The sequence below is a fragment of the Chiloscyllium plagiosum genome, chromosome 1, assembly GCF_004010195.1.
Source record: "Chiloscyllium plagiosum isolate BGI_BamShark_2017 chromosome 1, ASM401019v2, whole genome shotgun sequence".
Lineage (NCBI taxonomy): Eukaryota > Metazoa > Chordata > Chondrichthyes > Orectolobiformes > Hemiscylliidae > Chiloscyllium > Chiloscyllium plagiosum.
In genome coordinates, this window is record NC_057710.1 from 32,104,437 (window position 1) to 32,128,868 (window position 24,432).

General features: G+C 41.9%; 1 protein-coding gene across 4 annotated transcripts in view; it reads right to left on the reverse strand.

The window, feature by feature from the left end:
* LOC122563508 (zinc finger and BTB domain-containing protein 7C) overlaps window positions 1-24,432 on the reverse strand; it is a 240,135-nt gene that overhangs the window by 96,757 nt on the left and 118,946 nt on the right. For 3 of the 4 annotated variants that reach the window (XM_043717424.1, XM_043717595.1, XM_043717351.1), the window contains one exon: window positions 11,616-11,739. The gene's annotated coding sequence lies outside the window, so the exon portion shown is untranslated. Of the gene's footprint in view, window positions 1-11,615; window positions 11,740-14,707; window positions 15,106-24,432 lie in introns of those variants that run through there. The other variant, XM_043717512.1, reaches the window with a different exon arrangement.

Sequence of the window (24,432 nt, forward strand, 5' to 3'; positions counted from 1 at the left end):
ACAGGACACTGGTTAGGCCACTGTTGGAATATTGCATGCAATTCTGGTCTCCTTCCCATCAGAAAGATGTTGTGAAACTTGAAAGGGTTCAGAAAAGATTTACAAGGATGTTGCCAGGGTTGGAGGATCTGAGCTACAGGGAGAGGTTGAACAGGCTGGGACTGTTTTCCCTGGAGCGTCGGAGGCTGAGGGGTGACCTTATAGAGGTTTACAAAATTATGAGGGGCATGGATAGGATAAATAGGCAAAATCTTTTCCCTGGGATCAGGGAGTTCAGAACTAGAGGGCATAGGTTTAGGGTGAGAGGAGAAAGATATAAAAGAGACCTAAGGGGCAACTTTTTCATGCAGAGGATGATACATGCATGGAATGAGCTGCCAGAGGATGTGGTGGAGGCTCATACAATTGCAACATTTAAGAGGCATTTAGATGGGTACATGAATAGGAAAGGTTTGGAGGGATATGGGCCGGGTGCTGGCAGGTGGGACTAGATTGGGTTGGGATATCTGGTCGGCATGGACGGGTTGGTCCAAAGGGTCTGTTTCCATGCTGTACATCTCTATGACTCTATGACTGAAGACAGATGAAGCTTTGGAAGAATATCAGGAAAGCAAGCCCAATCTGAAACGAGGAATTAAGAGGGCTAAAATGTCTTCAGCAAACAGGGTTAAGGAAAATCCAAAAGCCTCTTATTCTTATATAAGGAGCAAGAGGGTATCTAGAGAAAGGGTTGGACCACTCAAGGACAAAGGAGGAAAGTTATGCGTGGAGTCAGAGAAAATGGGTGAGATTCTTAATGGGTATTTTGCATTGGTATTAACCAAGGAGAGGGATATGATGGATGGTGAGCTTAGGAATAGATGTTCACTACTTGTCACCAGCTGCCATTCTGAAAAAGAACCTTTTTAACCCAACTCTCTGCCTTCTGTCAGACAGTCAATCCCCAATCCATGCCATTGGCTCACCTCGAACATCATGGGCCCTCACCTTACTCAGCAGTCTCCTGTGAGGCACCTTATCAAAGGCCTTTTGGAAATCTAGATACATAACATCCACTGGGCTTACCTGGTCTGACTTACTTGTTACCTCTTCAAAGAATTAAGGTCACCCCTCCGCCTCTGACTTACCAGGGAAAAACAGCCCAAACCTATTCAGCCTCTCCCTATAATTCAAATCCTCCAATCTGGCAACATCCTTGTAAATCTGTTCTGAACCATTTCAAGTGTCACAACATCCTTCCATTAGGAGAGAGACCAGAATTGAAAGCACTATTCCAAAAGTGGCCTAGCCAATGTCCTGTACAGCCGCAACATGATCTCCCAACTCTTAAACTTAATGCTTTGGCCAATAAAGGACAGTATATGAAATGCCTTCTTCACTATCCTATCTACCTGTGACTCCACTTTCTAGGAATTATGAAACTGCATTCCAAGGTCTCTTTATTCAGCAACACTCCCCAGGACCTTACCATGACTTCTGTCATTGGATTGCCTGAGTGGTTTAAATTAGGAGATGTTATTGCAGCTGAAGAGTACAATTAAGAAATTCACTTTCAAAATATTTAACATCCAAATCAATTAATCAACTAGGATAGAGATGGTGAGGATAATGATGTACAGCACCAGTAATATGTGGGAGCCTTGAGAATCTAGCATTATCCACAGTGGCCACATCTGTGGCAAGTGTTGGCTGCCCAAGGAACTTTAGCTCCAACTTGTTGAGTTGGTGTCTGGGCTGTGGACACTGCAAAACATCGGGGGGCAGACAGCTACATGAACACTGTGTTCCAGACCCCTGGGATTAATTAATTAAATTTAGTCCATGGTCAGAAACAGGAGGTCATGACTGCGAATGAGGCAAGTATGGGAGTCCAGAATTTAGCTTTGAAGGAGTCTGCGTCAGTGCCCTTATCCAATAAAAACTAGGTTCTTGTTCCTGCTGTGGATGAGGGTACAGACTGCAATGACAAACTGACCACAGAACCATCCAGAGTGACAATCAGGTGTGGAAGAAAAGAGAAATGTAGTAATGTAAAATAGCATGGTTAAGGTTCAAGGAAGAAACTCTCAGTTCTCAGGACATCTCTGGTGCCAAGATATAGAATATCTCTTCTTGTTGGAGAGGAACTAAAGTAACAAGTTGAAGAAATGGAATTTTGGCATTTGACATTTATTTCAAAAGAATTGCAGTGTAAAAGCAAAAAAGTGTTGTAATAATTAAACTAAGAATTGTGAGACTGCACTTGATTAACTCCGGAGATGAAAGGCTTATTTTATGAGGACAGAATGAGCTGTTTAGGTCTATATTCACAGAGTTGAGGAGAATGACAGGATATCTAATGGGAGTAGATAATATGTTAAGGGAATTGATAGACAGGGATGTTTTCCCTTGTTCGGCAATCTCGAATGAGAGCCGGAGATGTGTTGCTGGAAAAGCGCAGCAGGTCAGGCAGCATCCAGGGAACAGGAGAATCGACGTTTCGGGCATAAGCCCTTCTTCAGGAATCTGCCTGAAACGTCGATTCTCCTGTTCCCTGGATGCTGCCTGACCTGCTGCGCTTTTCCAGCAACACATCTCCGGCTCTGATCTCCAGTATCTGCAGACCTCACTTTCTCCTCAATCTCGAATGAGAGGCTAGTGACCATCAGCGTGCTGCAAGGATTGGTGCTGGGTCCACTGTTGCTTGTCATGTATATAAACAATTTGGATGAGAATATTGGAGGTATGGTTAGTAAATTTGCAGGTGCCATTAAAATGGAGTGAAGAAGGCATTTAAGAGCACAATGGGACCTTGATCAACTGGGCCTGTGGATTAAATAAGGTATTTTGAATATATATGTTCTGCGGTGGTGAATTCCACAGATTCTCAAATTTGTGACAGGAATAATCCTTCCTCATCTCTGTTTTAAATAAGACTATAGACCATAAGAAATAGGAACAAGAGTTGGTGATTTAGCACTGTTCAGTAATTGTGCCTGCTCTGCCATTCAATAGGATCACGGCCAATCAGATATTCCTCACATCCACTTTCCTTCCCTTTGTCCGCAACCCTTGATTCCCCTACTGATCAAGAATCTATCTATCTTGCCTTAAATAGACACAAGGACTCTGCCCCCATGGCTCTCGGTGGCAAGGACTTCCAAAGACTCACCAACCCTCAGAGAAGAAATTTCTCTTCATCTCAGTTTTAAATTTGTACCCCATCATTCTGAGATGATGCCCTCTAGTCCTAGACTCTTCCATGAGGGGAAACATCCTCTCAGCACTTACCCTGACAAGCCCCTTAAGAATCCTATACTTTTCAATGAGATCACCTCATTCCTCTGAACTACAGAAAGTAGAGTCTCAACATATCTAATCTTAGCTCATAAAACAATTGCTTCATACTAGAGATTATCCTAGTAAACATTTTCTGAACTGCCTCCAATGAAATGATATTAAGGCAACAAAAACTGCTCCAGATGTGGTCTCACCAGCACCATGTGCAATTGCAGTGAGACTTCCCTACTCTTATACTCCAACCCCATTAAAATAAGGGCCAACATTCCATGCCTTCCTAATTGCCTATGTACCTGTGTGCTAGCTTTTTGTTCACTGCACAGATACTCCCAAGTCCCTTTGTATTGCAGCTTTCTGCAGTTTATTTCCAATTAAACAATATTCTGTTCTCCCTTACAAAATAGACAACTTCACATTTTCCTACATTATACTTCTTTTGCCAACTTTTGCATGTTTACTAATTTATCAATATCTCTCTGTAGCTGATTGTATCCGTCTCACAATCTGCCTTGCCATCTAATTGTGTGTCGTCTGCAAATTTGGCTACGTATATTCATTTACTTCCTCCAAGTCATTAATATATTATAAAATAGTTGCAGTCCCAACAATGATCCCTTTGGAACCCAATGGTCAAGGTCTCCAATCGGTAACAAAATAAGTATTCCCACTCACTGTTTCCTGCCCATGAGCCAATTCTCTATCCATGCCAATATACTACCTCCAACATCGTACGGTCTTTATCTTATGACTTAACCTTTGTAAGATACCTGTCAAATGCTTGCTGAAAGTCCAAATACTATACATCTACTGGTTCTCCTCTATCTGGTTTAGACTTCCTCAAAACATTCTAATAAATTAGTCAGTTACTTTATATATTTAAAGATGCTCTTAATGTCAGTTTTTATATTTCATGCTAGTTTGCCCTCGTAATTTTATTTTTCTGTCTTTATTAGCTTTTTAAGTCCTCATTTGCTGAATTTATCTCAGTCTTTGCACCATCATTGATTTTTGCCTCCTGATATGATTTTTCTTTCAATTTAATACTCTAATTTCCTTGGCTAGCCATAGATGGTTTATCTTTTACTTGGAATTTTTCCTCCTGCCAGCAAGTAATTTTGCTGACAGTCATGAATGTCTGCTACTGCTTACTTATTATCATCTCTGCTAATCTATCCATCCAGTTTATTTTAGCTAACTCTATCCTAATTTCATTGAAATTCCCTTAATTTAAATTAAACTGTTGTTTCTGACCCATGTTTCTCGCTCTTGAGCTGAATATTAAATTCTATCATATTTTGATCACTACTTCCCAGGAAATTTTTTTTAACTGAGGTCATTTATTAAACCTAAGCCCTTTAGGAAAAAGTGAGGACTACAGATGCTGGAGATCAGAGTTGAGAGTGTGGTGTTGGAAAAGCACAGCAGGTCAGGCAACATCTGAGGAGGAGGAGAATCGACGTTTCAGGGTTGTTAAGAAGGCATACAGTGTCTTGGCCTTTATTAATAGAGGGGTTGAGTTCCGGAACCAGGAGGTTACGCTGCAGCTGTACAAAGCTCTGGTACGGCCACACTTGGAGTATTGTGTACAGTTCTGGTCACTGCATTATAAGAAGGATGTGGAAGCTTTGGAAAGGGTGCAGAGGAGATTTACTAGGATGTTGCCTGGCATGGAAGGAATGTCTTACGAGGAAAGGCTGAGGGCCTTGAGGCTGTTCGCGTTAGAGAGAAGAAGGTTGAGAGGTGACTTAATAGAGACATACAAGATAATCAGATGGTTAGATAGGGTGGACAGGGAGAGCCTTTTTCCAAGTATGGGGATGGCAAACACGAGGGGACACAACTTTAAAGTGAGGGGAGATAAGTATAAGACAAATGTCAGAGGTAGTTTCTTTACTCAGACAGTAGTAAGGGTATGGAATGTTTTACCTGCAACGGTAGTAGATTCGCCAAGTTTAAGTGCATTTAAGTCATCATTGGGCAGGCATATGGACGTACATGGAGTAGGTGGGATGGGCTTCAGATTAGTATGACAGGGCGGCGCAACATCGAGGGCTGAAGGGCCTGTACTGCGCTGTAATGTTCTATGTTCTATATTCGAAAGTGGCCTAACCAATGCCCTATGCAGTTACAACATGACCTCCGAACTCCTATACTCAATACACTGACCAATAAAGGCAAGTGCACTAACCACTTTGTTCACTACCCTGTATACCTGCGACTCCGTTTCCAAGGAACTATGAATTTGCACATCAAGGTCTCTTTGTTCGACAACACTCCTCAGGACCATACCATTAAGCGTATAAGTCCTGCCCTGATTTGCCCTACCAAAATGCAGCACCTCACATTCATCTAAATTAAACACCATCTGCCATTCCTTGGCCTATTGGCCTCTCTGAATAAGGTCCCATTGTACTCTGAAGTAACCTTCTTCACTGTCCACAACAACACCAATTTTAGTGTCGTCTGCAAACTTATGAATCATATCTCATATGTTCACATCCGAATCATTTGTATAAATAACGAAAAGCAGTGGAGGCAGCACCTATTCTTGCTGCAAGCTTCTGGTCACAGGCTTCCAGTCTGAAAAGCAACCCTCTACCACCACCCTTTGTTTCCTACCTTCCAGCTAATTTGGTATCCAAATGGCTAGCCCTTCCTGTATTCCATGTAATCTAACCTTGCTAATCAGTTTACCATGCGGAATCTTATCAAACTCCTTACTGACATCCAAACAGTGGCTAGTCCAGTTCAGTTTTTGGTCAACAGTATAATGGGGAACTCAGTGATGGAAACATCATTCAATGTCAAGGAATGTTGGTTAGATTGCTTCTTATAGCTGGGGGGGGGGGGGAGGGGACAAACTGGATGTTTAAGAAGGAAATTCAAATTAAAAATACTATACATGAATGCACGAAGCATTAGAAATAAGATGGATGAGCTTGAAGCCCTTTTGGGAGTTGGCAGATACGATATTGTGAGGGTAACTGAGACGTGGCTTCAAGTGGACAGGGCCTGGGAAATGAATATTCAAGGCTATACGTGCTATCGTAAGGACAGACTGACGGGCAGAGGGGGTGGGGTGGCCTTGTTGGTAAGGGATGATATTCAGTCCCTTGCACGGGGGCCCTAGAATCAGGGGATGTAGAGTCAGTATGGATAGAGCTGAGAAATTCTAAGGGTAAGAAGACCCTCTTGGGAGTTATCTACAGGCCCCCAAACAGTAGTCTGGATGTCGGATGTAAGTAGAATCAGGAGCTGAAATTGGCCTGTTGCAAAGATGTTACTACAGTTGTTATGGGGGATTTCAACATGCAGGTAGACTGGGAGAATCAGGATGGTATTGGACCTCAAGAAAGAGATTTCGTGGAGTGCCTCAGAGATGGATTCTTAGAATAGCTGGTGCTGGAGCCTACCAGGGAGAAGGCAATTCTGGATCCGGTATTGTGCAACAAACCAGAATTGATCAGGGACCTCGAAGTGAAGGAGCCATTGGGAAGTAATGACCATAATACAATAAGCTTCAATCTGCAATTTGAGAGGGAGAGGGTACAGTCGGAAGTGGCAATATTTCTGTTGAATAAAGGGAACTATGGAGCTATGAGGGAGAAGCTGGCCAAAGTTCAATGGTGCAATATCTTAGCAGGGATGACAGTGGAGGAACAATGGCAGATATTTCTGTGTATAATGCAGAAGATGCAGGATCAGTTCATTCCAAAAAGAGATCCGAGGAGGAGGCATGGGAGGCCATGGCTGACGAGGGAAGTTAAGAAAAATATAAAGTTAAAAGAGAAAAAGTATAACATGGCAAAGATAAGTGGGAAAACGGAGGACTGGGAAGCTTTTGAAGAACAACAGAGGATTACTAAGAAGGAAATACGCAGAGAAAAAATGAGGTACGAAGGTAAACTGGCCAAAAATATAAAGGAGGATAGTAAGAGCTTTTTTAGGTGTGTGAAAGGCAAAAAAATGGCTAAGATTAAAATTGGGCCCTTGAAGACAGAAACAGGGGAATATATTACGGGGTTGAAAATGTGTTGCTGGAAAAGCGCAGCAGATCAGGCAGCACCCAAGGAGCAGGAGAATCGACGTTTCGGGCATGAGCCCTTCTTCAGGTTCCTGAAGAAGGGCTCATGCCCGAAATGTCGATTCTCCTGCTCCTTGGATGCTGCCTGACCTGCTGCGCTTTTCCAGCAACACATTTTCAGCTCTGATCTCCAGCATCTGCAGTCCTCACTTTCTCCTAATATATTACGGGGAAAAAAGAAATGGCAGAAGAATTGAATTGTTACTTCAGATCTGTGTTCACTGGGGAAGACACAAGCAATCTCCCTGAGCTAACAGTGGCTGAAGGACTGAACTGAAGGGAATTTATATTTGCCAGGAATTGGTGTTGGAGAGACTGTTCGGTCTGAAGGTTGATAAGTCAAGCAGGTAATTATAGACTAGTTAGTCTGACCTCAGTGGTGGGAAAGATGCTGGAGTCTATTATAAAGGATGAAATTACTGTACATCTGGATAGTAGTAACAGGATAGGTCAGAGTCAGCATGGATTTATGAAGGGGAAATCATGCTTGACTAATCTTCTTGAATTTTTTGAGGATGTAACTCTGAAGATGGACGAGGGAGATCCATAGATGTCGTGTACCTGGACTTTCAGAAAGCTTTTGATGAAGTCCCACACAGGAGGTTAGTGAGTAAAGTTAGGGCGCATGGTATTGGGGGCAAAGTACTAGATTGGATTGAAAATTGTTTGGCTGATAGGAAACAAAGGGTAGTGATAAACGGCTCCATTTCAGAATGGCAGGCAGTGACCAATGCGGTACCGCAGTGATTAGTGCTGGGACCGCAGTTTTTTACAATTTATATTAATGATATAGAAGATGGTATTAGCAATAACATTAGCAAATTTGCTGGTGATACTAAGCTGGGTGGCAGGGTGAAATGTGAGGAGGATGTTAGGAGATTACAGGGTGACCTGGACAGGTTAGGTGAGTGGGCAGATGCATGGCAGATGCAGTTTAATGTGGATAAATGTATGGTTATCCACTTTGGTGGCAAGAACAGGAAGGCAGATTACTACCTCAATGGAATCAATTTAGGTAAAGGGGCAGTACAAAGAGATCTGGGTGTTCTTGTGCACCAGTCAATGAAGGCAAGCATGCAGGTACAGCAGGTAGTGAAGAAGGCTAATAGCATGCTGGCCTTCATAACAAGAGGGATTGAGTTGCAGCTGTACAGCACCCTGGTGAGACCACACCTGGAATATTGTGTGCAGTTCTGGTCTCCAAATTTGAGGAAAGACATTCTGGCTATTGAGGGAGTGCAGCATAGGTTCACGAGGTCAATTTCTGGAATGGCCGGACTACCTTACGCTGAAAGACTGGAGCGACTGGGCTTGTATACCCTGGAAGTTCGAAGATTGAGAGGGGATCTGATTGAGACATATACGATTATTAAAGGATTGGACACTCTGGAGGCAGGAAACATGTTTCCACTGATGGGTGAGTGCCGAACCAGAGGACACAGCTTAAAAATATGGGGTAGACCATTTAGGACAGAGATGAGGAGAAACTTCTTCACCCAGAGAGTGGTGGCTGTGTGGAATGCTCTGCCCCAGAGGGCAGTGGAGGCCCAGTCTCTGGATTCAATTAAGAAAGAGTTGGATAGAGCTCTCAAGGATAGTGGAATCAAGGGTTATGGAGATAAGGCAGAAACAGGATACTTATTAAGGATGATCAGCCGTGATCATATTGAATGGTGGTGCAGGCTCGAAGGGCAGAATGACCTACTCCTGCACCTATTGTCTATTGTCTTATTTGCAATGCTCATCACATGGCATTTTTGTGGTGAGAATTAATATTCAATAATGATATTTGGATGCTCTGGCAATGCTCGCACTTATTGCTATCACTAATTGCTTTTGAGATGTTGATGGTGAGCTGAGTGGATTGCTAGGCCATTTCAGATATCCTTTCCTAAGGGCTATTAATGGTCCAGATAGACTTTTATGATAGTCTCACGGTTTAATGATCATCATTGCTGATCGATGTTTTTCGATTTTCGATTTATCATTTCAACTGAATTTAAATTTCCCATTTTACGGTGGGATTTGAACCTTATTGTTGTTTTAGTTCAGTAACATAAACTGAAGACTAGAGGATAGCGAATGTTGTGCCATTATTCAAGAAGGGCTGCAAAGAACAGCCTAGGAATTAAGACCATTAAGCTTAACATCTGTAGTGGGTAAGTTACTTGAGAAGATTCTCAGGGATAAGATATCCATGGATTTGGAAAGACAGAGTTTGTTTAGGAGTAGTCAGCATGGCTTTGTGAGTGGGAGATCATGCTTCACAAGTTTGTTAGAGTTCTTTGATGAAGTGACCAGGAAAGTTGACGAGAACAGAGTAGTAGACGTAGTCTGTATGGATTTCAGAAAGTCCATTGATAAGGTTCCACTTGGTAGGCTGCTCTGGAAAGCTAGATCACATGGAATCCAGGGCAAGTTGGCAAACTTGGACAGGGCAGTGATGAAGGCTTTTGGCACACTGGCCTTTATCAGTCAGGGCACTAAGTATATGTTGCAGTTATACAGGACATTGGTGAAGCTGCACTTGAGTATTGTGTTCAGTTTTGGTCACATTGTTTTAGGAAGGATGTTATTAAACTGGAAAGAGTGCAGGAGAAATTTACAAGGATGTTGCCTGGGCTAAATGGTGTGAGGTACAGGGAGAGATTGGACAAGCTGGGACTTCTATCTTTACAGCATAAGAGACTGAGGGGGACCTCAGGATTTATACACTTAATGGTAAGGTCCTAGGGAGTGTTGCTCCTTGAAAGTTGAGTTACAGGTAGATAGGATAGTGAAGAAGGCGTTTGGTATGCTTTCCTTCATTGGTCAGAGTATTGAGTACAGGACTTGGGAGGTCATGTTGCGGCTGTACAGAACATTGATGAGGCCACTTTTGGAATATTGCATGCAATTCTGGTCTCCTTCCTATTGGAAGGATGTTGTGAAACTTGAAAGGGTTCAGAAAAGATTTACAAGGATGTTGCCAGGGTTGGAAGATTTGAGCTATAGGGAGAGGTTGAATAGGGTAGGGCTGTTTTCCCTGGAGTGTCAGAGGCTGAGGGGTGACCTTATAAAGGTTAATAAAATCATGAGGGGCATGGATAGGGTAAACAGACAAGGTCTTTTCCCTGGGGTGGGGACTCCAGAATTAGAGGGCATAGGTTTAGGGTGAGAGGGAAAAGATATAAAAGAGACCTAAGGGCAACTTTTTCTTGCAGAGGGTGGTGCATGTGTAGAATGAGCTGCCAGACGAAGTGGTGTAGGCTAGTACAATTACAGCATTTAAAAGGCATCTGGATGGGTATATGAATAGGAAGGGTTTGGAGGGATATGGGCCAGATGTTGGAAGGTGGGACTAGATTGGGTTGGGATATCTGGTCGGCATTGACGAGTTGGACCAAAGGGTCTATTTCCATGCTGTACATCTCAATGACTCTATGACTCTAATAGAGATGTATACGATCATGACAGGTATGGATAGGGTGAATGCACTCAATCTTTTTCCCAGGGTTGGGGAATTGAAAACTGGAGGGTGTCAGTTTAAGGTTAATGGGGAAAGAATAAAAGGGAACCTGAGGGGCAACCTTTTTTTTACACAGAGGGTGGTATGCTTATGGAATGAGCTGCCAGCAGAAGTGGTTGAGGCAGATACATTAACAACATTTAAAAGGTATTTGGACAAATACATGGATAGGAAAGGATTAGACAGATATGGGCCAAGTGCAGGGAAATGGGGTTAGCATGGACGAATGTTTTGGTCAGGATGGACCACTTTGGGCCAAGAGCCTGACTCCGTGCTGTAGGACTATGACTCTAAAAACACATTACAACCGTCACAAGCTGCATTCCCACATTTCAACTATGCCAGCTTCAGTCATGGGGCGGCATGGTGGCTCAGTGGTTAGCACTGCTGCCTCACAGGCTCAGGGACTCATGTTAAATGCTACCTTTGAGCAACTGTCAGTGTAGAGTTTGCACATTGTCCCCATATGTGCGTGGGTTTCCTCCAAGTGTTCCCACTTTCACCCACAGTCCAAAGATGTGCAGATTAGGTGGACTGGCCTTGTGAAATAGTGTCCAGGAATGTGTATGTTAGTTGGATTAACCACGGTATATATAAGGTTACAGGGATCGGCTGGGATGCTGTTCAGAGGGTTGGTATGGACTTGATGAACTGAATGGCTTCCACACTGTGGGGATTTTATGATTATAACTGGATTTAATTTCAACAGTAAAAACAAAGTCTAAATTGCATTAAACTTCCTACCTTTATAGCCAGAGTTTGTCTGGAGTTTTGGATACCAGCTTGTGAGGAAAGATGTCCAGTATTGGCATTGGACAGTTGACAGTAAGATACCACTGATAAGATTCAGATGTGCTAATCAAATTGGCTGTCAAATAAAAAATAAAGAGCATAAGGATTAATGCATTATTAGTCTTTGCTTATATAATAATTATGCATTTTGTAAAATTGTACTTTGGTACAAAATATGCTGAATAGTGAGAGGACCAATTCATAATTTATGCTACTAAGGCCCCACCAGTCAAACAATATCTCAGCTTCAGTTTCTGGTCAGGTGATTTTGTTTGAGTTGGTAGCTGAGGACTCTGATAAATAACTGCACCAATATGGTGTAGCCTGCTTACCTACTCCTGTGCGCTATCTGGTGGTTGGATAAGAAATGGAGGCTATTCAGTGACATATTCAGAGAAGTAAACTTTAAAAGCTTACATTTTTGATAGCCGGGGATCTCAAGGCTTAGTTTTATTTAGTGGGGTGCCTGAAGAAAATACGTCCTATCGTAGGAATCTCAAACAGGCATAAGACACCTTGATGGAATACACAAAGCATGCAGCAATATTTTTCTTTTCCAATATGGAAGATGGTGCATTACTGGACAGAAGTTGTGGCTGAGTAGACATGTTAGCAAATAGAACAACAAAATGTACGGCATCAAGGCTGCATTTGACTGAGTGTGGCATCAAGGAATCCTAGTAAAACTGGAGTGAATGAGAATTAGGGGAAAAACTTAGTTGATAGGCGGTTGTTGGAGATCAGTCATCTGGGATCCAAGACATCACTCTAGAAGTTCCTCAGGGTAGTGTCCCAGACCCAATAGTCTTCAGTTGCTTTGTCAATGACCTCCCTCCACATAAGGTCATAGGGGTATAAGTTTCAAGAAGGATGCTAAAGGAAAAACTGAAGAAAAATCAAAACTGTTTAGAGAGAAAATTTCTGGGATTGTGGCCTAAACTGGTGAGCGTATGACTGTCAATGTTGGAGTGCAGAGAGTGACAAACTCTTGCAGGGTTGTAGATCTGGAATAGGTAAAACTGTGAGGGTAAGGCATGGAGGAATTTGAATAAATCACTAAAAACTGTCAAACTGAGACATTGTTAGATCTTCAACCAATGTACATCAGGAAGCACAGGGAAATCGGTGGGGATTCAGCAGCAGATAAACTGATATAGTGGTGGAAATGGACACATTTCACAATCTTTGTTGTGGAAATAACATGGAGTTGGAAGCTGAGCTCAGGTTTAAACAAGATGCAAAGGTTGCATAGTTTACAAACAGGTGCTTGGTAGTACTGAACTTGAATATTACTGTAAAAAGGAACATGTTGCCAAAGCTTCTCACCTTATGTTCTTCAGAATGGCAAATTTTAAATGTTCACAATAATGTTTACCAAAGGATAAAACTAGAATGGCAAATTTTAAATGTTCACAATAATTTTTAGCAAAGGATAAAACTACACTGATCGAGGCTTTACCATGCAGGAAGCAACAAGGAATTATAGGCTTCCAACTTCCCTGGTAATTCAAACAAAAAAGCACAAAGGCTTGAATACATTCCATTAGTTTGCCAAAAAGTTGCCCCTGCAAATAATTGCATGCTGGTTTCTAGCAAGTATAAATGAGCCATAGTTCAAACTTGACTGATTATCATAACTTTGTTGTTAATATAACTATTAATGCACTTAGAATTATTCAGTAAATACCTCTAGATCACAGAATCATGTCTAACAGTAGCTATTTTGTTTTGGGCTGCTGGTGAGCATGCCCCATAATTTCAGGGGATCACAAGCGTCCTCATAATATTACTAAACTTATAATCCAAAACCCCGTGATAGTGTTATGGGGACACTGGTTTGAATCCCACCATACCAGATGGTGGTATTTTAATTCAATAACAAAAAGAGCCACCTTAATGGCGACCATGTAACCACTATCAATTGCTGTAAAAACATATCTGGTTCACTGATGTCCTTTAGGAAAGGAAACCTGCCATCCTTACCTAGTTTGGCCTCCATGTGACTCAAGGCCCACAGTAAAACAATTGACTCTTAGAGCAATTATGGATAAAAATAAGTACTGACCTAGTTAGTGATGCCCACATCCCATGAACTTAGATGAAACATTGTATGGCATTTGGAAGTTTGATTCAGCGCTTTGGCAGGACTGGTAAACTGATTGGAGAAGGTGGAGTTGTAGAAAATTAGGCATGGACTTGGGTGAGAAAAATACATTCAAGGATTGAAGATAGAGTGGAGATTTGCAAGGTCCAACAGAGTCAAGAGCTGAATTTTTTTTAATGACAGTAGATCTGAAAGGGAGGAAAGATAAGAATCTACAATTTAAAATTAGCAAATTTTATAGATTAAGGTGAAAGAACGGTAGGCAGATTTCGTTTGCAAGATGAACTCAGAGAGGATATGAAGGAAGAAACTGGAGAAAGAGGAGAGTTCAGGCTCAGGCTAGATTTTGGAACTTGGCTCGACCGAAAAGAAGAAGCACTGAATAGATAGTCTATACCTTAGTACAAAAAAGAAAATTCACTCCAGCTCTCTAAATATGGCAATGAATAACAAGTATCCTTTGGATCATCCACTTGGCAGCCAAGTCTTAACTGGCGATGCCTCACAGTGCTACTTATACAATACTTCAAGAACTTGCTTAATAAAAGTACTGTACACTTATATAGTGTTATTTAGTTCCCCATAAACTCTACTTACATACATAGTGATATTTGGCGTGTTGCTATTGAGGTGAACAAGAAGATAGTCACTGAACGGAAAGATACTGACCTCAGATATTTAAGTGTACCTCTTCTCATAGTGATTCTTGTCTATCGCATTTCAGTTCACACTGAAATTGATTAGTCCATTCTTTTCCTCAACATGCTGGCCCTTTCTGAGAACAACGCCTTCAACATGGAACAGTTAGCTTTCACGACTTCGCGTGGTTTTACAGATTCAATTGTCCTTGACGATATACAAAAAAACTAACAGCTTTTGCTGAAAAAATTGGCTATGGAGAAAAGGTAAAATGCTGAGTACATATATCAGAAAGACTTACAGTACAATAGATGCCTTCAGACGACCACATCCTCCTTACTGTGGGGATCACTGGCTAGAAACACAGTGAGAGAGGCACACGCAGTGACAGTGAGAGTAGGACTGACAGACACTCTGCATAAGCATGCCACAGAGCAGCCTACAGTTCTCTCACCTGTCCTCCCGGCAGCAAGGGCACCGTGCCAATGACAAGAGGATAAGGGAAAGGGTTGGTCCCAGTGTTTAAGAAAAGAAACCACAGGGCGGCGGCAATAGAAAGGATAAAAAAGCAAATCCTATTTTATATGAAAATAGAAATGTTTCTTTACCCAAAATAGTTTCAAAATTTCAATTGGTAATATTTGAATTGCTTCATGAGATCTACCCACACTTCATGAGAGAAAAAGATGGTAGATTTAATTATTTTCAAATGGTTAAATTTTAAAATTAGTTTAAGTAAAACTACACCCGCACACACTACAGGGAGTACTGTGGGAAGGGTTGAAAAACATCCAAGGGAGGATTGTAGAACTGGCTTAAATCCATAGCAATTAAGGAAGGGTGTGTATGAAGTTTATAGTGTTCCGGAACACCCTCCCTCTCCTATCCCCTACGCCTGGTGAATATGTCCTGTGCGTAGTGACCTCCACACAGTACCTGAAAAACAAGCACTAAATACTGAATCAAATGCAACCGTTGAATCACGGTTCAGAATTCAATTGTTAAATAGTGCTGCTGTTGCTTTTTAAAAGACAGTACCAGTGGTGCTCAGCAGTTGCAAATGCTGCCAAGAAAACGCCCCTTTGCTGCCAGGCCGGTTTGAACTGGATTACCCCACCTCTCATTTTTCTGCCAGCCCCTATAGCCTTTTGCAGCCCTTTGCATGAGAAGACAGCATTAGGAATGTGATCTAACAACATGCTAGCAGATATTAACTCACCACCACTCCCACCCCCTTACTCCCCATAAACAGTCCTTCTTATTAAGCTGGAATGTTTATTCAGCCTCTCCTACACATTTTCATACAGCTAAAGCTGTGCAATGTACTTACAACCCACCCAGGTTAGGAGGTGGGCAGTTTGGGATTGGCATCATCCTTTAAAACATTAACACTTGAAGTGCCAACTTTTCTTTTCATTGTATAAGGTTTCTCTTCTGCATGTCTGATAGAGGACTAGACAGCCAGAATTTAAATATGTTTGTACTTGTAAACAAGTTTACAAAAATATTTTGCAATCAAACAATTGTGCTTCGTTTGTCAAGTTAAATTAAATTCTGTCTTGTGACATTGAGTGTTCGAGAATACCATTTCTTTCCCCCCTTAGTTGGTAGCATTCTTGTCTCTAAATCAAATGCCCATGAGTTTAAAACCTAAGAAATTGCCTTAGACTTCCACTGATACTCCCTCATTCAATTGCAATTATTTCAGTGGAACTGCGAAATAAGAAAGGGATAATCATCTTATTGGGATTGTACCGTAAACCTCCCAATAGTCAGTGGGAAATTGAGAAGTAAATTTGTAAGGAAATCTCTGTTATCTATAAGAATAATGGAGTAGTTATGGTAGGGGATTTTAACTTTCCAAACATAGACTGGAACTGCCATAGTGTTAAGGGTTGAGATGGAGAGGAATTTGTTAAGTGTGCAGAAGAAAATTTCTGATTCAGTATGTGGATGTACCTACCAGAGAAGGAGCAAAACTTGACCTACTGTTGGGAAATAAAATAGGGCAGGCAATTGAGGTGTCAGTGGGGAACCACTTTGGGGCCAGTGACCATAATTCTGTTTGTTTTAAAATAGTGATGGAGAAGGATTCAAAAGTTAAATTTCTAAATTGAAGGAAGACCAATTTTGACAATATTAGGCAAGGACTTCCAAAAGTTGATCCGGGGTTGGGGGGGGGGGTGTGGGGGGGGATGTTTGCAGGTAAAAGGATGGCTGGAAAATGGAAAGTCTTCAAAAATGAGTTAATGCAAGTCCAGAGACAGGATGTTCCTGTTAGAGTGAAGGACAAGGAGCAGGAGAATCTTTTATTACGTTTTGGGCATAAGCCCTTCTTCAGGGATGAGAAAGGTGTGCCAAGCAGGCTAAGATAAAAGGTAGGGAGGAAGGACTTGGGGGAGGGGCGTTTTATTACGTTTCGGGCATAAGCTCTTCTTCAGGAATGAGGAAGGTGTGCCAAGCAGGCTAAGATGCTGCCTGACCTGCTGCGCTTTTCCAGCAACACATTTTTCCGGTCTGATCTCCAGCATCTGCAGTCCTCACTTTCTCCTAGAGTGAAGGACAAGACTGGTAGGAAATGCTGAATGACTGGAGAAATCGAGGTTTTAGTCAAGAATAAAGGAAGCATATGTCAGGTATAGACTGCAGGGATTGAATGAATCTCTAGGAGAGAATAAGGGCTGTAGGAGGGAAATCAGGAGGGCAAAAAGGGGATATGAAACAGCTTTGCCAAATAGGGTTAAGGAGGATCCAAAGGAATTCTACAAATACATTAAGGACAAAAGGGTGATTGTGTAATTAGACAAGGTCTTTTCCCTGGGGTGAGAGAGTCCAGAACTAGAGAGCATAGGTTTAGGGTGAGAGGGGAAAAGATTTAAAAGGTGCGCAAGGAGCAACTTTTTCACACAGTGTGTATGTAATGAGCTGCCCGAGGAAATGGTGGAGACTGGTACAATTACGACATTTAAAAAGACATCTGGATGTGTATATGAATAGGAAGGACTTAGAGGGATATGGGCCAAGTACTGGCAAATGGGACTAGATTAGTTCAGGATATCTGGTCGGCATGGTAGACTGGTTAACCAGGTTAGATCACATGGAATACTGGGAAAATTACTCATTTAGATACAAAACTGGCTGAAAGATATGAGACAGAGAGTGGTGGAGGACAGTTGCTTTTCAAACTGGAGGCCTGTAACCTGCAGTGTGCCACAACGATCGGTGGTGGGTCCACTACTTTTCATCATTTATATAAATGATTTCGATGTGAACATGGAAGCTATGTAAGTTTGCAGATGACACCCAAAATTGGTGGTGTAGTGGATAGCAAACAAGGTTACCTCAGAGTACAATGGGACCTTGATCTGAAGAGCGAATGAACAGAGGAATGGCAGGTGGAGTTCTGTTTAGATCAATGTGAGGTGCTGCATTTTTCTATGGCAAATCAGGGCCGGACTGGGGAGTGTTGCTGAACAGAAAGACTTTGGAATGCAGGTTCATAGTTCCTTGAAAGTAGAGTCACAGGTAGACAGGATAGTGAAGAAAGTATTTGGTATGCTTGTCTTTATTTGTCAGTGCATTGAATATAGGAGTTAGAAGGTCATGTTGCAGCTGTACAGAACATTGGTTAGGCCACTTTTGGAATACTGTGTTCAATTCTGATGTTCCTGCTATAGGATGGATGTTGTGAAACTTGAAAGAGTTCAGAAGAGATTACAAGGATGTGGCCAGGGTTGAAGGGTTTGAGCTATAGGGAGAGGCTGAATAGGCACTGGCTGTTTTCCCTGTAGCGTCAGAGGCTGAGGGGTAACCTTATAGAGGTTTATAAAATCATGAAGGGTATGGATAGGGAAAATAGACACCGTATTTTCCCGAGGATGGGTGAGCCCAGAACTAGAAGGCGTAGGTTTAGGGTGAGAGGGAAAGATTTAAAAGGGACCTAAGGGGCAACCTTTTCAAACAGAGCTTGGTGCGTGTATGGAATGAGCTGCCAGAGGAAGTGGTGGAGGCTGGTACAATTACAGTATTTAAAAGGCATCTAAATGGGTCTATGAATAGAAAGGGTTTAGGAAAGGGACCAGATCAGTTTTGGATATCCGGTTGACATGGATGAGTTTGACTGAAGGGTCTATTTCTGTGCTGTACATTTCTATGACTCTATAACTGAAAGAGCATAACAAAATATTGAGGATAAAGCTACCAATACAAGGCTATTAATAAGGTCGTGAACACTGGTGTCAATGATGAACTGGAAGTAGTCAGGGAAATCAGTTGAAATGGAAACATCCATTTATGAGTGATATGAGACCTAGTAACTCAAGAAGCAAGAGAAGAAGTTTGATTAAAAAACAGCTAAAAAACTCCGGATGCCAAAAATCAGATATTTGATAATTTCCACAGTAAATGTTTGCGAATAATGAAGATATCGCCTGTGTCTTTCATAATTCTTCTGTCTCAAACATATTTTAAAAATTTCTCTCTATATGCCTTCTGCTAGCTCAAGCTAATGGTGTTTGCCTGTGTTCATGCCCACATGCACATCCTATACTTTCCTAAATTCTGTTTGTTTTAAAGCCACAACTGGAGGACATTACAAATTGGGGCTCTAAGCTGGATAATGCTGTTAATCAGCCATGATGATCAGGGTTCATTAGCTACCCATCAGCTGGTTCCAATAGAGGTTGGCAGCACGCAAATGTAGTGCTGCTACCTTATTTCTATGATTAAAATGTAGGGCCATTAGTTTCCACACATCTACTAAGTCAAAATTTTGATCAAATCCTTCAATATTCACACGATGCTGAGCTCTTCTGAGTCTCTTTACGGAATGGATTTCAAGGCTAGGTGACTGAAGTAAACTCTTTCTTGGAACTCCAGGCATATGGCTTCATCTCCTGGGAAAGGAATGGGTTTCTGACAGGGGGCACATTTCTAAAGGTAAGGATGTATGCAATGAGAAATTGTGAAATCAGTGCTTTGCCTCACTGCCATTGACTTTGAAGCTGACTATGATAGTCTTCATGGCAAGTGTTATGCACCTCTCATTAACCTAAGTGTCTTAACGAGAGAGGGCTTCTTTAGCCCTCAACTCCCCAGTGATACCACAAAGAACCTTGCCACCACTGCTTCATGTTCCTGCCCAGTCTCAAGGCTGCTTTCAGCTTCCCAGCTGACAGAAACAGAAGGGGAAGGTATTCCCAGCAATCCAATGCTAACTGGTCTTGGCTCAGCTGCTGAGTTTCTACTACAAAAACTCCTGAAGTTCTCCAATGGCAATGAAGGAGACTTAATTCAGGGGCACTAGGTCAACTACCACCTCGTGTATTCCATTGTGGTCACAACTGAGGTCCTATCTTCCTCCAGTTTGTTGCCTCCAGCCCCTCCCCAACAAGGAGGGAAAGGGTGTTACAGGTTAAGATTGAACAATAGCCGGGGTTCTGGATTACTCATGCAGTAACATTGCTAACTATGCCACTGCTTGAGTTGGGACTTTTAATTATACAATGTTGCTGAGTGCAGCAGCTAAGTGATGTGAAAATTGTGACTGACCTCTAAAGCAATATACAAAGAGATTCAAGACAGCACCACCACTGCATAAACACAAATAGTGGACAGTAAAAGTCACGCGAATTAAGGCAATGTTAATTACATGATTTTCCACCAGTGCAATGAAGTTTCTCCTAAGAAACTTAGGCTCTTAATGTAAACTGAATCAAGATTGATGAGGAACTGGGATAGCATGGTGGCTCAGTGGTTAGCACTGCTGCCTTACAGTCCCAGGGACCCGGGTTCAATTTCACCTTTGGACAACTGTGTGGAGTTTGCATGTTCTCCCTGTGTCTGTGTAGGTTTCCTCCAGGAGCTCCAGTTTCCTCCCACATTACAAAGATGTGCAGGCTAGGTGGGCTAGCCAAGGGAATGCAGGGTTCTAGGGATAGAATTGGGTCTGGGAGGGATGCTCTTCGGAGGATCGGTGAGGACTCAATGGGCTAAACGGCCTGTTTCCACACTATAGGAATTCTATGAACTAAAGAAGCTTCTACTTGAAGATTATAAAGGTCCTACATCTATTAATTTAACTATTTCAAGCCAATGCCTAGAATCCACAGCTCACACACCATCCTCAAAACAAAAGAAAAATAGCCAGTTCATTCATACCATGTTGCACTAACTCTAGAAACATTGCCAACCGCAAACATAGAAACTTTAATCCATTCAATAGATTGGTTATTTGATGTTGTCAATTTGGCAGGCATCTAAAGACATTAATCATAATTACCTAGTATGGTGACGAAACATCTGAAAATGAACCTTCCACCTTAGCGAGCAAACCTACATCCAGAACTTCAACCTGAGCTACAAATCTCCTCAAAACTCACTAATTAATATCACCAATTTAAGGTACAGATTTTAAATGTGCATTTATAACCAACAGGTAATGTTGATTTACTGTGACATAACTAAACTTTCTAACCTGTTTCTAATTATCAATTAGCTCAATTAACCACTGAAAACTATGTTTTTAAATGTTGAAAATAATTGTTAGCAAATTACTTTATTTTCTGCCCTTCTATTAGGTAAAACAGAATTAATTTGTTCACCAATAGCTTGTGCAGATTCTGATGAATGATTAGAAATATAATTTCAAATTGTTGATGCAAGATAATTCAAACAGCTGAATGTAGACATCATTAACTCCGAGGCAAAAACGATCAAATACTAGACATTTCCTTAATGAAGATGTGAGGCTCATTGAGACATCTGGTAACTTTGATAAATATTCTTGTTAGAGTATTGAATCTAGTGTTCTTCTGGGTTTTGGAATAAGATCTAGAATCAGGGAATACAACCTAAGATGTTGTAAACACATAATAGGACTTGCGGAAGGGAGTGAGCAACTCTTATTCATCCAGTGTTTCAGATGTAAAAACAGAAAAGGCTAGAAAAACTCAGCAGCTCCTGACAGTATCCCTGGCGAGAGAAACAGTTTTTTTTAAGTCCAATAAAATACTTCTTTCACATACCCAACATTGCAGCGTTTTGTTTTTATTTCAGTGAGTCACAAGGGCATGTATCATTCAATTTATAGTATCATCTGACAGTTTTGGAATGGAGTGGGGTTTAAAGTAGTAGAAATGTGGAAAATTGCCCAGTCCTGTACATGTAAAGGAGAACAAATCTAACCCAGTCAATTACTGCCCCATTAGTCTACTCTCGATCATCATGGATCAATGGTGCTGGAAGAGCACAGCAGTTCAGGCAGCATCCGAGGAGCTTCAGCAAAATCGACGTTTCGGGCAAAAGCCCTTCACCTTTACTCTCGATCATCAGTAAAGTGATGGAAAGTGTTATCAACAGTGCTAAAAAGCACCTGCTCAGTGATGCCCAGTTTGGGTACCACCAGGATTCTCAGCTCCTGACCTCATTACAGCCATGGTTCAAACATGGACAAAAGCGCTGAATTCCAGAGGTGGGGTGAGAGTAACAGGCCTTGACATCAAGGCTGCATTCGGCAGAGGTGCCCGAGCAAAACTAAAATCAATGGGTATTAGGGAGTAAACTATCCACTGGTTGGAGTCATATCTGACACATAGGAAAATGATCATGGTTGTTGGTGGTCAGTCATCTCAGCTGCAGGACATCTCTGCAGGAGTTCCTCAGAATAGCGTCCTCTGATCAACCATCTTCAGCTGCTTCATCAATGACGTTCCCTCCATCATAAGGCCAGAAGTGGGGATGTTTGCTGATGATAACACAATGTTCAGCACCACTCACAAGTTCTCATATATTGAAGCAATCCATGTTCAAATGCAACAAGGGCTGAACAATATCCAGACTTGGGCTGACAAGTGGCAAGTAACATTCACACCACACAAATGCCAGGCAATGACCATCACAACCGTCCTTTACATTCAATGGTGTTAACATCATTGGATGCCCCACTATCAACATCTGGGGGGTTATCATTGACTAGAAACACAAGTGGACCCACAAACAAATACAATGGCTGCAAGAGCAGGTTACAGGCTAGGCATACTGCAGCAAGTAACTTACCTCCTGACTCCCTAAAGCCTATCCATCATCTACAAGGCACAAGTCAGGAGTGTAATGGAATACCCCCCACTTGCTCAGATGGTTGCAACACCAACAACACAAGAAGCTTGACACCATCCAGGACAAAGCAGCCAACTTAATTGGCACTACGTGCACAAACATCCACTCCCTCCACCACCGACACTCAGTAGCAGCAGTATGTACTTTCTACAAGTTACACTGCAGAAATTCACCAAAGATCCTTCACAGCACCGTCTAAACTCATGACCCACTTCCACCTAGAAGGCTAAGGGCAGCAGATAAATGAGAACACCACCACCTTCAAGTTGCAATCCAAGCCACTCACCATCCTAACTTAGAAATACTATATATCGCTGTTCCTTTTACTGTTGGTGAGTCACAATTCTGGAATTTCCTCCCTAAGGGCATTATGGGTCAACCACAACAGGTGGACTGCAGCAGTTTAAGAAATTTACCAAAGATCCTCAAACAGCACCTTCCAAACCCATGACCACTTCCAACTAGAAGGTCAAGGGCAGCCGATACATGGGAACGGTATCACTGGGTCAAAATCCTGGAAGTCCCTCCCTAATGATATTACGAGCCTATTCACAGCTGGTGGACTGCAGCAGTTCAAGGCAGCTCACTGCCACCTTCTCAAGAGCAACTAGGGACGGGCAATAAATGTTGATCAGCCAGTGACACCCACATCCTATGAATGAATAAAAAATAGTTTATGCAAAGAAGAATGAGCTAAATCCTCACTCTCAGGTCTCAATCCCCTCTGCATTCTTGTTTGTTCTTTAAGCCTCAAAAAATGTTATAAACTGTAAATTTTCCAAGAAAAATTATGAGTGGTTTCTTTTTTAGAAATTAATTTTCAATAAACTGTTTTGTTTACTTTTGCAACATAACAAAAATATTTTCACAGCTACCGCAAAATTCTAGTACCTGTGAAAAATACAAATTCCTAATCCACATTATTGAAATCTTGCGTATTTCTGCAAAACTTCCATATTAATACTTATAATTGATAAATCCCAAATAAACATGTTCACATGATAATGAATACACAAAGTTCAGCACCATTCGCAAACCTTCAGATTCTAAAGTTGTCCATGTTGAAATGTAATAAGATCTGGATAATATCCAGGCATGGGCTGACAAGTGGCAAGTCACATTCATACCACTCAAATGCCAGGAAGTGACTACCTCCAATAAGAGCAATCTAACCACCACTTCATGACATTCAATGCTGTTATCATCACTGAATCCCCTACTGTCAACATCCTGGGGGGGGTTACCATTGACCAGAAGCTCAAATGGATTTGCCATATAAGTGGCTGCAAGAGCACGTCATGAGGCTAGGAATACTGCAGTGAGTAACTCACCTCCTGACTCCCCAAAGCCAGTCCACTATTAACAAGGCACAAGTGATGGAATACTCTCCATTTGCCTGGATAAGTGCAGCTCCAACAACATGCAAGAACCTTGAGATCATACAGGACAAAGCAGCTCACTTGAATGGTACCATATCTACTCCCTCCACCACTGATGCTCAGTAGCAACACTATGTACAACCTACAAAATATACTGCAGAAATTCAAATTCACCTGAAGATCCTTAGACAGCAACTTCTAAAAACCTTGATCATGGCCATCTAAAAGGACTAGGGCAGTAGGTACATGCGAACACCACCACCACTTACAAGTTGCTCTCCAAGCCACTTTTTCAAAATAAATCGCTGTTCCTTCACTGTTGCCATTTCAACATCCTGGAATTCCCTTGCGAAAGGCATTGTGGGTCAATCTACAGCACATGGACTTCAGTGGTTCAAGGTGGCAGCTAACCACCACCTTCTCAAGGGTAACCAGGGATGGGCAATAAATGCTGGCCCAGCCAACTACGTCTACATCCCACAAGTGAATAAAACAAAAGTCATGGTTTGACAATTAATCAATAGGATCACCC